The following is a 13,213-nucleotide window of genomic DNA, read 5'->3' as shown; positions in this document are numbered from 1 at the left end:
TCGATAGCTATGCTGTTCAATGCTTATACAAGGCTATTGAGTTATTGAAATGCAGCTATTATAATTGAAGAACTGAAGTTCTTAAAATTTTTTTTTGACAGTGATCAATTTTATTTTATTTTATTTTTTAATTTTTTATTGTTGGCTGTTCAAAACATTACATAGAAAATTTAAATTAAAACACTAGAGTAGTCTAAAATTTTATGTTTAATATATGATAAAATTACAGTATTTTGAATACTCTGAATTAGAAAAACTACATTGTTAAAAATTAACTTCACCTGTTTCTTTTCACATTTTTAATGTGGCCACTGGAAATTTTTAAATTATACACATGACTTACATTGCATCTACATTAGACAACAGTTGTCTATAACATTCAGTTCAAACTGACTGAATTTTGAGGTAACAAAACCTTACAACTTTCCAACCTTTTTTTCCTGTTTACTTGTTCCAATTACAGTCACACATATCCTGTATGTCACTGAGAACATATTAATGTTCTGCCTTTGTGCCTTAACTCATGTTATTCTTCATACCACAAAGCCATTCATTCTCTTTTTATCTTCTTCTAAACTTTCTTCATTCCAAAGGCTTAAGTCTAATCTTCCTGCAATAATCTTTTATTCAACTTGTACTGAACTTGCCTTTCCTGAATTCAAACTACACTTCAAATCAATACTATAATTCATCACTTATTTCTTCCCTAATTATTTGCTGAATGCTAATTTTCTCATACAAGCAAACTGTGCATTCCTTGAGGATAGGAACTCTTAATATTTTGTCTGAATCTTTTAAAAACCTATCACTGGGATATGGTAAGTAGTCTTGCAAATTTGGTATTCTAATTAACCACAAAGGAAATTTTATATATAAATAACTCTAATATTTTGTATGGTATGGAAATAACTCTCATATGCTGGCATTGGTATTAAAAATAAGGTTGCAAATTTTATTTGTCAAAATGCAAGTACTCTTTGGGGCTGGGGATGTGGCTCAAGCGGTAGCGCGCTCGCCTGGCATGCGTGCAGCCTGGGTTCGATCCTCAGCACCACATACAAACAAAGATGTTGTGTCCGCCAAGAACTAAAAAAATAAATAAATAAATACTAAAGTTTCTCTCTCTCTCTCTCTCTCTCTCTCTCTCTCTCTCTCTCTCTCTTAAAAAAAAAATGCAAGTACTCCTTGAATTAATTCTACAACATGTCAAATATTATCCAGAACCAACTCTAGGACTGAAGGTCAGAAAAGGGGTTCTCTCCTACTTTCCCCCATTGGAAATCAGTGATTGGAAACCAATGAAAAGCCCTGGAGAGCCTGCCAGTCACCATCATTGAATTAGGCATCCTCAACACACCCATCCCTGCCCTTTCCCTCAAGCTCCTCTGCAGATCAAGGATGTCTGCCAAAGCCAGAAATGAGATGCTTATTCTGTCATAAAAACCCACTCTTTTTAAAATTTTTTTAGTTGCAAACAGATACAACCCCTTCATTTTTTTATTTATTTGTTTTTATGTGGTGCTGAGGATCAAACTCAATGCCTCACACATGCTAGGCAAGCACTCTACCACTAAGCTACAACCGCAGCCCCACCAAAACCCACTTCTGAAAGAAGCTTCAGGGCCTACCCTTTCTTAACTGTAACCTGCCTGGGGTTGTCTTACCTGCTCAGCTCTATCTTGATTTCTTACTCATAGTTTAAGTAGGAAGTCTCAATTGTTTACCTTCTATTCCTTTCTAAAAAACTTTTGTAAATGTACTGAAACCTGATTGTTCCCCTTTCTTTTCACTGTTTCCCAAAATTTGCAAAGTGGTCATTTGGGAAAACAGCATTTTTTATTTTTATTTATTTATTTATTTATTTTGCGTGGATGGAGGTGGGGTGCTGGGGATTAAACTCAGGGGCACTTGACCACTGAGCCACACCCCCAGCCCTATTTTATATTTTATTTAGAGACAGAGTCTCACTGAGTTACTTAGCACCAGCATTGCTAATGCTGGCTTTGAATTCACTATCCTCCTCCCTCTACCTCCCCAGTCACTGAAATTACAGGCATATGCCAGCACACTTGGCTGGAAACAGCATTTTTGATTACAATGTTCTTTGCCAAGCCACAGGGCAAATTCCTGACCTATAATGATCATTAATTCTAACTCAAGGCTGTGAGTGTGATGGTCTCAGTGTACCTCTTAGGCCAAGGCTGACCACAGGATGCCCAGATGGGAATACCTGCATGAAATTTCATGTGTCTTTAAACAAGGGGATCTGGGTCATTTGATTAGAGTCCAAGAAGTAAGGACATTTTATAGCTCTTAAAGACAAGAATTATAGAAAAGATACCTTGTTTCAGTGACTAGACAACAATGTTGATTTCAACTTATTGATATAACCCTCTTATATGTCACAGGATGAGTGGTATGGAATACTGTGGTACCTGTGACACACCACTCCTCTTGAGGTACCTGTTATTTTCTGTCTTATACCATTAGCATGGATTGTCACTTAATGGATTCCAAGGTTTTAGTGCTAAGTGAGGTTGAGTAAGGAAATCTTCTGATCTCTTTCCTCTTGCTCAGTATCCAAAGAAAGTTAAATATTCCTTTCTGCAGGGCTCATATTTACCAAGTAAGCATCAGTATAGCCATATGATTATCAATACATTGAAATGCTTTTCAAACTGATTAATAAAGAGTTAGTGCCAACTGCCAGGCAATTCAGTCACCCTGGCTCCAAGAAGCCTCAAAGTGGCCATGGCTGAAGAAACCATGTGGCATCTGCTAGCTGGCCGGATACAACTGTCTATTCTCGATCCCATCTCTGTGTACTCAAAGTAGACCCAGATTCCTTGGGGGGAGATGGCATCCCTGGCAGTGGTACATGGTGTACCAGAAGGTCTGGGCGTGTGCTCATCTTTCCAAGGCTGAGACTGCCTGCTGCAGGCCAGCATGCACAGAGTTGTTGTCAAGGCAATAACTTGAATATTTTGAAGATCACTCTGGCTCTTATATATGCCCTTTTATTTTGTGTAACACAAGGACCAGGACCAGATCATATGCACTGTGGTGGAGCTATTGAAAGGATCACATAGACCAAAACTGTATGAAAACTTTAGATGGAGTGCCCCTCTGGAGGGCCTCTGATCTATACTTCCTTCTCTCCTTGGCAGTGCAGGTTCTTATCCAAACTTGTGGAATGTTTCTCTTTTAATGCTCTGTCTAGTCATAAAAGGACTATTACAATCCAGCTGTTATGTTAGGAGCTGGTCCCTGGAGTTTACATGGTGCTATGGAAGCACATAGTAGGCTTACTTGTCATAAGCTAAGAATCAGAGAAAACTTCCCAGAACAAGTGAGTGTTTTACATGGAGAAACTCTTTACTACTGGAGCATAACAGGTAGCTCCAACATTCTGACAGTGACGCTGGAGATATTTCTTTTGGGGAGGAGAAATAAAGAGATGGAGTAGGTCACCAAGGATCTGTGAGCCACCATAAGAGAATTTGAGCAGAAATATGACACAACCAGATTTTAATTCTATTCTATCAGTATCACTTTGAAGCATGTCCAGTGGATCAGAGGAAACACATCTGGCTCTCCAAACTCCTCCCTGTATGTTTTCTTTACCTTCATATGAATTTGACTTGCAAAGGATTTTGACTTGCTTTGCTTTGTCTGATTTTAACTCTACCTTATTACATTATCCCATAAATTACTTTTAAATAGCTACTTATTTACATATTTTTGTCATACCTGATAACTGGCCAATCTGTTTCCCATTTTTTGGACTTAGCAAAATGATCTTAAAATTTTTTGAGCTATGAATGGGCCACATTGGGTCAAAAGGCCTTGAGATTTAATTGTCTGTTTGGATCATGGTTTCCAAGATTGTGGGAGTGCAACAGGCAATGATGGCTTATTTCTCAGATCATCAATCAATATTCATGCTCATAACAGCGATTCAAATAGCAGCTCTAAGATAGAGACATTAATAAAGTGGGAAGTTTTTTAAAAAAAAATAAGATTGTTTCTATTAGGTGAAATGTGTGTGTAAGTATGCAGAAATATTCTAGAGAAAGCATACTCGAAATGTCAACAGTGGTTATTGTTGGGTGGTGGTGGAAATATGTATGACTCACTTCTTATCTTGAGTCATTTCTATTTCCTATTGTTTTACATGAGAATAGATAGCTGTTTTGTAACAAAAATAAATGTGATTTTTTTTAAAGGATATAGGGTGATTACATGTAATATGATGTATTTTTCATTATGGGTAATTCCCCAAATAACTTTGGGTACATTTTTTTATTTCCTATATGTACTTGATTGCCACTGAGTTGCTGGCAAGAGGTAAATATGTCAAATAAAAGAAGACTGAAATGCTTGTCTTTTTCCTGCAAGATAGTCCCTCCAAATCAGATTTCTTAGGAAAAAACATTAATACTTCACTTGATTTTGATATATGACATTCCAGGTACGGTGGCTGATGACTGTAATCCCAGTGGCTCAGTAGGCTGAAACAGGAAGATGGCAAATTCAAGGCCAGCCTCAGCAATTTAGTGAGGCCCTATACAACTTTTATGTCTCAAAATAAAAATAATTTTTAAAGTGTCTGGAATGTTGCTCAATGGTTAAGCATCCCTGGGTTCAATTCCTTCCTGGTACTAAAAAAAAAAAAAAAAGACAATTTGATTATATGACATGCCATATTATTCCCCTTATAATTAAAACTAAAACATACATAATACATTTACAACATAAGATCAATACTGACATTTGCATTGTAATATTAAAGAACATAAGCCTTGGTATACAATAACAGTACAATATCTATTTGTAGATTTTTAATAATTTGCATGTTATGTCAACTCATCTTCAATATTACAAATATATATTATACAGATACAGTTTTGAGAATTTCAATTTAGCAATAAATATTTAAAATTACCACTAAGACATACTCAAGTAAGTAAATAAACTGACTTGTTCTACAAGTTTGTTAAGTTCATTTACAAATTCTGTAATGTTAGCTGGTCCCACAGGGAACTGGGAAAATAAGAAGATCCTCTGTAATAATTATGGCACTAAGATCTTCTGATTCCCTGGACTTATTTGTAGGTGTGTATACACAACAATAGTACATAAGTAGCATAATATATTTTTATAGTATGCATATACTTCCCTCTGATAAATATTAGATTTCCAAATATTTGATATTTCTTTTGGGGAGGAGAAATAACATCAAATGAGTGTTGAAACGATATGCTTTTCCACTCATGAGAAAGTTTCAAGTTCTTTTCAGAGTGTCTTTTATTTTGTTCTGCTATTGGGTATTTGAAGACCTTCTACTATTCATAATAATACTTTATTCTTCTTCCCTATTGAAAATAAAGAAAGAGGCAAGCAAAGAGAAAATTGTTAATATTACTATTATGTTTCTGATATTCAGCTACTGTGCTCAGAAACTCTCGACTGAAACTCTTCAAATCCTAAGTTAAAACATAAAAATTGACTAAAACCACAATACTAATAGTAAATTTTATTTAAATGTATATAGATACATACAGATATCCATGTACATATATATATAATTTCTGCCTGTGTTTAGGAAAAAAAGAGTCACTGAGAGAAAAAAATGAAAGGCAGGACAGCTATGTTTGGTATGTATTTTTAAGATTCAGAATGGGGGGCTGGAGTTGTGTGGCTCAGTGGTAGAGCACTTGCCTAGCATGCATGAGGCACCAAGTTCAATCCCTGGCATCACATAAAAATAAATAAAATAAAGGTATTGTGTCCATCTACATCTAAAAGAATTTTTAAAAGTTCAGAATGGATGGAGTAGAAAATAATTTGCAACTAGTAAGAGATTTATGGTAAATGATAACATCAAAGTTTTTCTTCAAGTTTTGAGTTTTGACTTTGATAATTATGACAAGGTAGAGACGGTTATTTCTGTACACAGATCTCCTTCTATAGTATATTAAGGTAAAAACTCATCTAAAGGGATGGGGATTAGGACCCCAGAGATGGCAACAGAGAAGTAAGTGGTGGCTGGGTATCAGCTTTTTCTTTTTTCTTTTCTTTTCTTTTTTTTTTTTTTTTTAGATCATATGGTAGTTTTATTTTTCATTTTTTGAGGAACCTCCACACTGCTTTCCATATGACTATACTGTTATCTCTTTTCTTTTTTTATTATTATTAGTCGTTCAAAACATTACATAGCTTTTTCTGATTATGGTGTCAAGAAATGATCTGCAACTTTCATTTAATCTACTGGTCCTCACAGAAACATCTAATGACTGTATTTGTTGTATTTCCAAGACAAAATTTACTGCATATAACAAGTAATATATTTAATTTTTCTTTACAAGTTTGTGGAAAGAGTAAAGAAAGGAAAAAATATGAAGAGGAGGAAAAGTGTTTAGGAGAAAAGGAACTATGTGAAGTAAGTTCAAAAATAACAGGAGTCGAATGTGTGTTCTTTCTGATTTTCCAATGTTTTCTTTCTATTTATAACAGTTAATTTGTGGAAACACTAGGTTATTCACACTGAGCAAACATTTCAGTGTCAGTACTATTGAAAGACTTGCAAAAAAGCATTTAGGATCAAATAGTCAATATGTGTGAAAGCATTTTGAAAATTAAAATTATTTTTAAGTTGTGAGGTGTTAGAAGTAATAGTGCAGGACCCAGATATTTACTATTTCTTCAACAATGATCTAAATAATGAGGCACTTCAGATCACAGAAGGAGTTATTGCAAACACATTTAAGAGTATAATTAGCATATAATTCTTGTCTCCTCTTGCCTTTCCAGTTTCTTCTTGGCTTAGGTTTTTAGCAGAATGATTTGGTAACAAGAGGTGTGGAGGAGATATGATGGTGTGGTATAGGAAAAGAATTTGACTATATGCACTAGACTTTTTAAAGAAGTTTCTTAAAGTTCTGTTTTTAATGGTTAAGAAATGTAATTATTTTAATGCATTCTTCTCTAAGAAGTAAATTTATATTCAGACTTCCCACAAAATATCAAAAGATAGGTTACCAAACTACTTACAGTTCTAAAAATAAAATCAAGCAAACCTGTTCAAAGCCAAATGCACAAAGAGATAACCAGTGAGGATGTAAATATTCAAGATAACAAAGTATGCAGTAAACTGATTTTATGAACTAAAGTGCATTAGGAAGGATAGAACAATGAGTTCATCTTAGAGTCATTTGTGAAAAGCTAAAGTAAACTAGAAAATATCCAGGGAAATTTAAGAATTGAAGGAAATGAATGGCCGATATGTGTGTGCTCCAGAGGATAACCTTTGTACTGGATAGCAGAGAACTCTTCACCTAATCAGCAGAGGCCGGGCTTGGTGGTTTAGTAAGCATGTTCAGATGGAGCAAAAGGAAAGGAAATACAATGTCCCTTTCCTGAGTTTTTACTCTCAGGTTCCAGCCATTAATTCCCTGAGAAAGGAAGAAACTCAAATCCTAAGGATCCATATACTTCAAAGTTTTAGCATGTACTGTATTTTACATCTGGGGATTCAGTAAGCAACTCTTCTGTGTAAGGTAAGTGGTGGGGAAAAAAAGAGTTTTTATTAAATAACTTCCTTCTGTGATCTAATGTGCCTCATTATTTAGGTAATAATTGGAGGCATAGTAAATATATTTGGGCACTGTACTATTATTTTGAACCTCACAATTTTAAAAAATAAATACTCAAGGCCCAGTGAAACATTGCTAGATAGAGGCCTATATTCCTGTGTATTGAAAAGTAACTATAAATATATCTACCATGACTTATTCTAGAAATTTATTCTGTTTTTGATATCTTGGCTACTTGTAGCTTAATATCATGTTTGATTCCCTGTAGTTTATATAGTTTAGCAAACTTGCACTGTATTTGAAAAAAACAACTCAGACTTTTAAGTATTCTATCACAAATGTTAAAGGTAACTCTGAAATCTTTTAACAATCATAGATATACTTTGCTTTCATGAGAGTTAGTCAGTCTTTCCTAAGAATTTGAGAGTTATTTAATCTCTTCTAAGGTTGAATAACTAAGATTGATTTATATTAGTTAATGATTTAAAGGGAACACAAAAATAAGATTGTGCAATATGAAGCTAAGGATCTCTTACAACCAAACAAATTCTAGCCTGTTCCTTGTTGTAACTCACATTTTATTAGCTACCTAACATCCTGTGATTGAGTCACTTTGACATAAAAGAGATGCAGGTGGCAAATACTGAAAAACTCATTATGATACAGTAAACTACAGCCAAAAACCAATTTCAAGTTTACAGCAGCTGATTTCAAGTTACGAGGTGCAGCAGTGGCAAGCACACAATGCTGATCTGTGTAACAACAATTGGTAACATCAGTGCTAGTTCAAGTAAAAGAGATGACTGAGTCCAGAAAGGCTAAGAGTTTTACTGACACTGCTTCTATTGACTCTTATCAAAATTGGCTAATGTGCCATTGAAGATCGTATTTCAAAAGAATATTTAATGACATGGCGAAATACTTGTATGTGATTAAAGAACCATTTATAAAACAATATTTGGTAATATTTGTAAAAATAATATATACCTACATGCACAGAAGACTAGAAAGTTATACTCCAAAATGTCAATAGTTATAGGGAAGTGGGGTTTTTGGTTTCCTTTTACTCTTTCACGTTTTCCCACAAACTTTTCTTCATAATGCATTACTTCTATAACAGAGAAAGTCATTCAAAACAATAAACAAGTTTCACCTGAAAGTATAAATATTAAGAATATTTTTTTTAAAAATGAATTATAGCATAGTTACCTTATCACTATTACAAAGCTAAGCCATGAGCACAATGTTCCAAAGGAGGAAGGATGAAGCAAAATAGAACAAAATTTTGCATAAAAGAACAATATTTTGTTCATCATGATTGAATGAAAAGGGGATGTTTATCCAATAACAATGTCAGGAAATTTGGTGAACTATTTGGGGGCAGGGGATCAGTTTGAGTTCCTAAAAAAACAAAAAAATTCAAGATTATTAAAAACTTAAACTTTAATGATAAAATAGTATAAAAATTAGAGGAAATATAAATGAACACCGATCTGATCTTTGGTTTAAAGTGAATTCTAATCGTATAAACAAAGAAAATATTCATAAATTGAGTAAAATTTTTTGGCATTGTGTATTTATTGATAGAAGCAGCATTGAGATAGGGAACATCATTCACTGTGACTAGGGTCTTAAAGGGTAATTGGTAAAATCCTATTGTTGATCATGTAATACTAGAAATTTAATCAAAAGAAATACAATAGACACTTGACATTTATAAATCATGTATCTTCTAGCTTCTGGTACTCTCCAAATCTGTTTTCAAACTGTGTTATAAGGTCCCCTGAGGTTTTTCAGAGGTTCCTAAGGTGTGCTTCAAAGGTAGGGAAAATGTTACTCCCAACCCTGTCTCCTGGAGCAATTCAATTTTTATCTAATCTGTATGTTAGGAAATTTTTTTTCTTGTTGTAACTCACATTTTATTAGCTACCTAACATCCTGTGATTGAGTCACTTTGACATAAAAGAGATGCAGGTGGCAAATGCTGCACTGAAAATATCAAAATGTGAATACCACCATACTTAGTATATGATTTCTTCACTAAAATGCAAGTGTTACTTTTCAAAAACTACTGGAGAAGTGAGGAATGATAGTGTTACATTCACACACACTGGCCTCACAGTAGTGATTCAAATTCCTGCTCAGGAAACATATAAATCATTCTATAATTACCTTGGATGTAAAATCTGAGAATTTCCAGGGCTTGTTGCAATAAAGAATAAAAGATTTGTGTTCTGTGATGATCAACAGAGTTCCTTAATATATGTCAGCCTGTCATAACAGGAACTGACTTCCGCTCAGATGTTTCAACCAAAGAGATTTTATTGTACAGACTATTTACAGAAGTTATATTAGATTTAGGGTTAGTGTTGGGGGAAAAGGAAACAAGGGTCATAGAGTACTCAGGCACTTGCAAGAGTAAGAAGCTGTTAGGCTTGGCCTGAGGGTCTAGGGGTAGGAAATCACATTGGCAGAGCCCAGTGGAAGCTGGGAATTTGGGGAAGAGAGATATAGAGAAGGTATAAATCTAGTCCATTTCTTACTAGGAGGGGGTTCTGCCTTTGTGGGAGCCTTAGAATTTCAAAGCCTTGCAGAACCCCTCCAGAAGCAGGAAAAGAGATGAGAAGCAATACCCCCAATGTTTCTCCTTTTCTGTACTTTAATCTACGTGGTATCTCATTGGTGTCACCCATCAGTGAATACCAGCTGGTAAGACAGCCCAGAGGAAATAGTTAATGAAAGTTTGTCTTTAAAAGCACAGAGTCCAGCAGAGAGAGGTAAGTGGACCAGGCACAGAACAAGTGGGAGAATCATCAGCATACTTTTAAAAAATAGAAGAGTATTTGGAACTCCAATGCCTAAGAACAGAGAAAAGCTTAACTAGATGATGGTATTAACCATTCTGCAATTAAGTAAATAATGGTGCTCAAAAGACCATTATGTAATCAAGGAACATAGAAGAGAGCAACCAGCTTCATCTGGAGGAGTGGATTTGGGAAAGTTGTTCTCAAATTGACACCTGAGGTGCTTTGTTGTCCCACAAGCAAACTTTCTTATAGTTTGTTTATTATAAAAACAGTACACATTCACTAGGGGAAACACACTCATAAAACAAAAAACTAGCTGGGCTCAGTGGCATATGCCTGGTATCCCAGCAGCTTTTGGGAGGCTGAGGTAGGAGGATCACAAGTTCAAAGCTAGCCTCAGCAAAAGTGAGGTGCTAAGCAATTCAGCAATACCCTGTCCCTAAATAAAATACAAAATAGGGCTGGAAATATGGTTCAGTGGTCAAGTGCCCCTGAGTTCAATCCCTCTAACCCCAAAAAACCTAAATAATACTATTTATAATAATACTAAAACATTATAAAATATTTATAATAATACTAAAACCTAAATAATACGATTCCATCCTTCCTCCCAGACCACTGCAAACATATTAATGTGTTTCTATCTTTCCTGATCTTTTTCCATGCAAATATATACATATGATTATTTTGTATTGGGATACATATTCTTTTGTATACTATAATTTCCACTTAAATCATAAATACTATTTCACACAATAGATACCATTTTGCAACATTTTAAACTTGTAAAACCTTGTCCAAATTGTCTGTTTATATCTGATTATAACAACTACATAAACATTCACAGACATTTAGTTTGGTTTCTCTTGTGGCTGTTACCAAATACACATGACAAACTTTCCTGTAGGTTACTTTTTTCACATACTACTTTTCTCATGGTGATTTCAAGCCACTACTGGTTTTTCTACAACTCTCAAACTAATAGCTTGTACATTTTTAGATTGTTTTTTTAGAAGCGTGTGTGTGAAAGAAAAATAATGGAGGCAAATGCAGCCTTCAAAGTTTGAAGTACTTACAGTCTGACCTTTTACAGAAAATGTTTGCAAACCTCCGTTATAGAGTATTTCTTTATTAGAAATTCCCAGAAATGTAATTTTGTAGTCAAAGGGTGTGAACATTTTGAGGCTTTTTAACTACATTCTGCCAAACTTACCCTCAGAATGTTTGAGCTGATTCACGTACTTCTTCTCAGAAATTCATGAGCTTGGTCATTTGCCACCCATTCTGCCCCAAGGGTTGCTGGCTCAAATCAATAGCTATGAGTATTATTTTATTCTCAGCTAAATTGACGGTGCATCGTTTTAAGTTTTCAATTTCCTTAAAAATGTTTCACCATTATTCATATTTTTCTTTCACAATTTAACTGATTTGCATATTTGTTCATTTTTCTTTGAATAGGATATTTTTATTTTGCTTATAAGACATCTTTGTTTAATAAAAGATGCTATTTCCTTATTGTTCACATATATTACATATTTTGATAATTTTTATTTGTCTTTTAATTTTATTCTATGGATATTTTAGATGAAAGAAATTAAAGTTCAATAGTCAACTCTGTCACTTTACCTTTGTAATTTCAATATTTGCTCCATACTTACTTTGAGGTTAAAGCAATTCACTCATATATTCTCCTTGCCCTTTTAAGACTTTTTAAATCTTTCAATCCTGCCCAAATTTAGTACCTAAAAAACAGTTTTAAAGGGATAAGTAGGTAATATTATGTGAATCCTGGAGTCAAATTGCTGGGTTCAGATTTAGCTTCAACACATACCACATATTTTAGTAAATTACTTAACCTCTCTAAGTTTCAGTTTTCTTGTTTATAAAATGGAGATAACAACAATACCTACCATAGGACTGATGCAAAAATTAACAGCTATAAAACATGCCAAGCACTTAGCACAGTGTCATTAGTACTTACTGTAGCAGCAAGAGAATGCTTTAAGGTAAAAGCAATAACGTGTATAAATGTGCAAAGGTATGGAATCAATTTGTGGGTTTAGGAAACTAGATGAGTTATGGTAAAATAGGGCATGAAATGTGAGGGGCAGGATGGACAGATGAGAGGAGAAAATGGGCCTTGAATGCCATGTCCACAGAAGCTTTTTGTTTGTTTGTTTGTTTGGTTGGTTGGTTTTTGAGATGGGGATTCTTACTTAAGTGGTGCATTCTGGCCTGGAACTTACTATCCTCCTGTATCAGCCTGCTGATTAGCTGAGATTACAGCAATGTGTCACTGTGCCTGGGAAGAAGTTTGATACAACCAGAGATGGGGAGGAGGGCAATGAAAGCTTTTAAACAAGCAAGAAACTGCATTGAGATGTGTGGTATAAAATGATCACTGCAGTAGCCAGGGGAGAAATGGACTAGATTTATGTCCCTCCTCCGCTCTCTCCTGCCCAAATCTTACTCCCTAGAGGTAAATTCTTTCCACTTCTAACTACTTCTTCAGGTACTTATCTCTTTACTTCTAAATATGGTGCTTAAACTATTTCTTGATTTTTGCCATCAGGGATATAATTAATAAACAGTAGCAGCAGGGATGGATCTAGGGATCCCTAAGAGATGCATCTGAGAAAGTAAAATCAACTGAATCTGCTAGTGAGTGAAAGTGTTATGGGCCAGACAAATAAAAATTATCAAAACAGACTCCATTTTGCCCTGAGATTCCACCTCATGTAAGAAATGCTTCTCCAGGAGAAAGCCCACCTCTGTAACCATCAACAGTTGCTTAACATAGCATGTTTGCCA

General features: G+C 34.7%; 1 protein-coding gene across 3 annotated transcripts in view; it reads left to right on the top strand.

The window, feature by feature from the left end:
- The first annotated feature begins 7,356 nt into the window (after positions 1-7,356).
- The window catches only part of Inpp1 (inositol polyphosphate-1-phosphatase), a 33,294-nt gene continuing 27,437 nt past the window's right edge, over positions 7,357-13,213 (top strand). For all 3 annotated transcript variants that reach the window (XM_071618985.1, XM_027925017.3, XM_027925016.3), the window contains exon 1: positions 7,357-7,559. The gene's annotated coding sequence lies outside the window, so the exon portion shown is untranslated. The remainder of the gene's footprint in view (positions 7,560-13,213) is intronic.

This window comes from Marmota flaviventris, chromosome 11 (genome assembly GCF_047511675.1).
Source record: "Marmota flaviventris isolate mMarFla1 chromosome 11, mMarFla1.hap1, whole genome shotgun sequence".
NCBI lineage: Eukaryota > Metazoa > Chordata > Mammalia > Rodentia > Sciuridae > Marmota > Marmota flaviventris.
The sequence above is the reverse complement of the archived record's forward strand: the minus strand, read 5'-3'. Positions and strand labels throughout refer to the sequence as shown.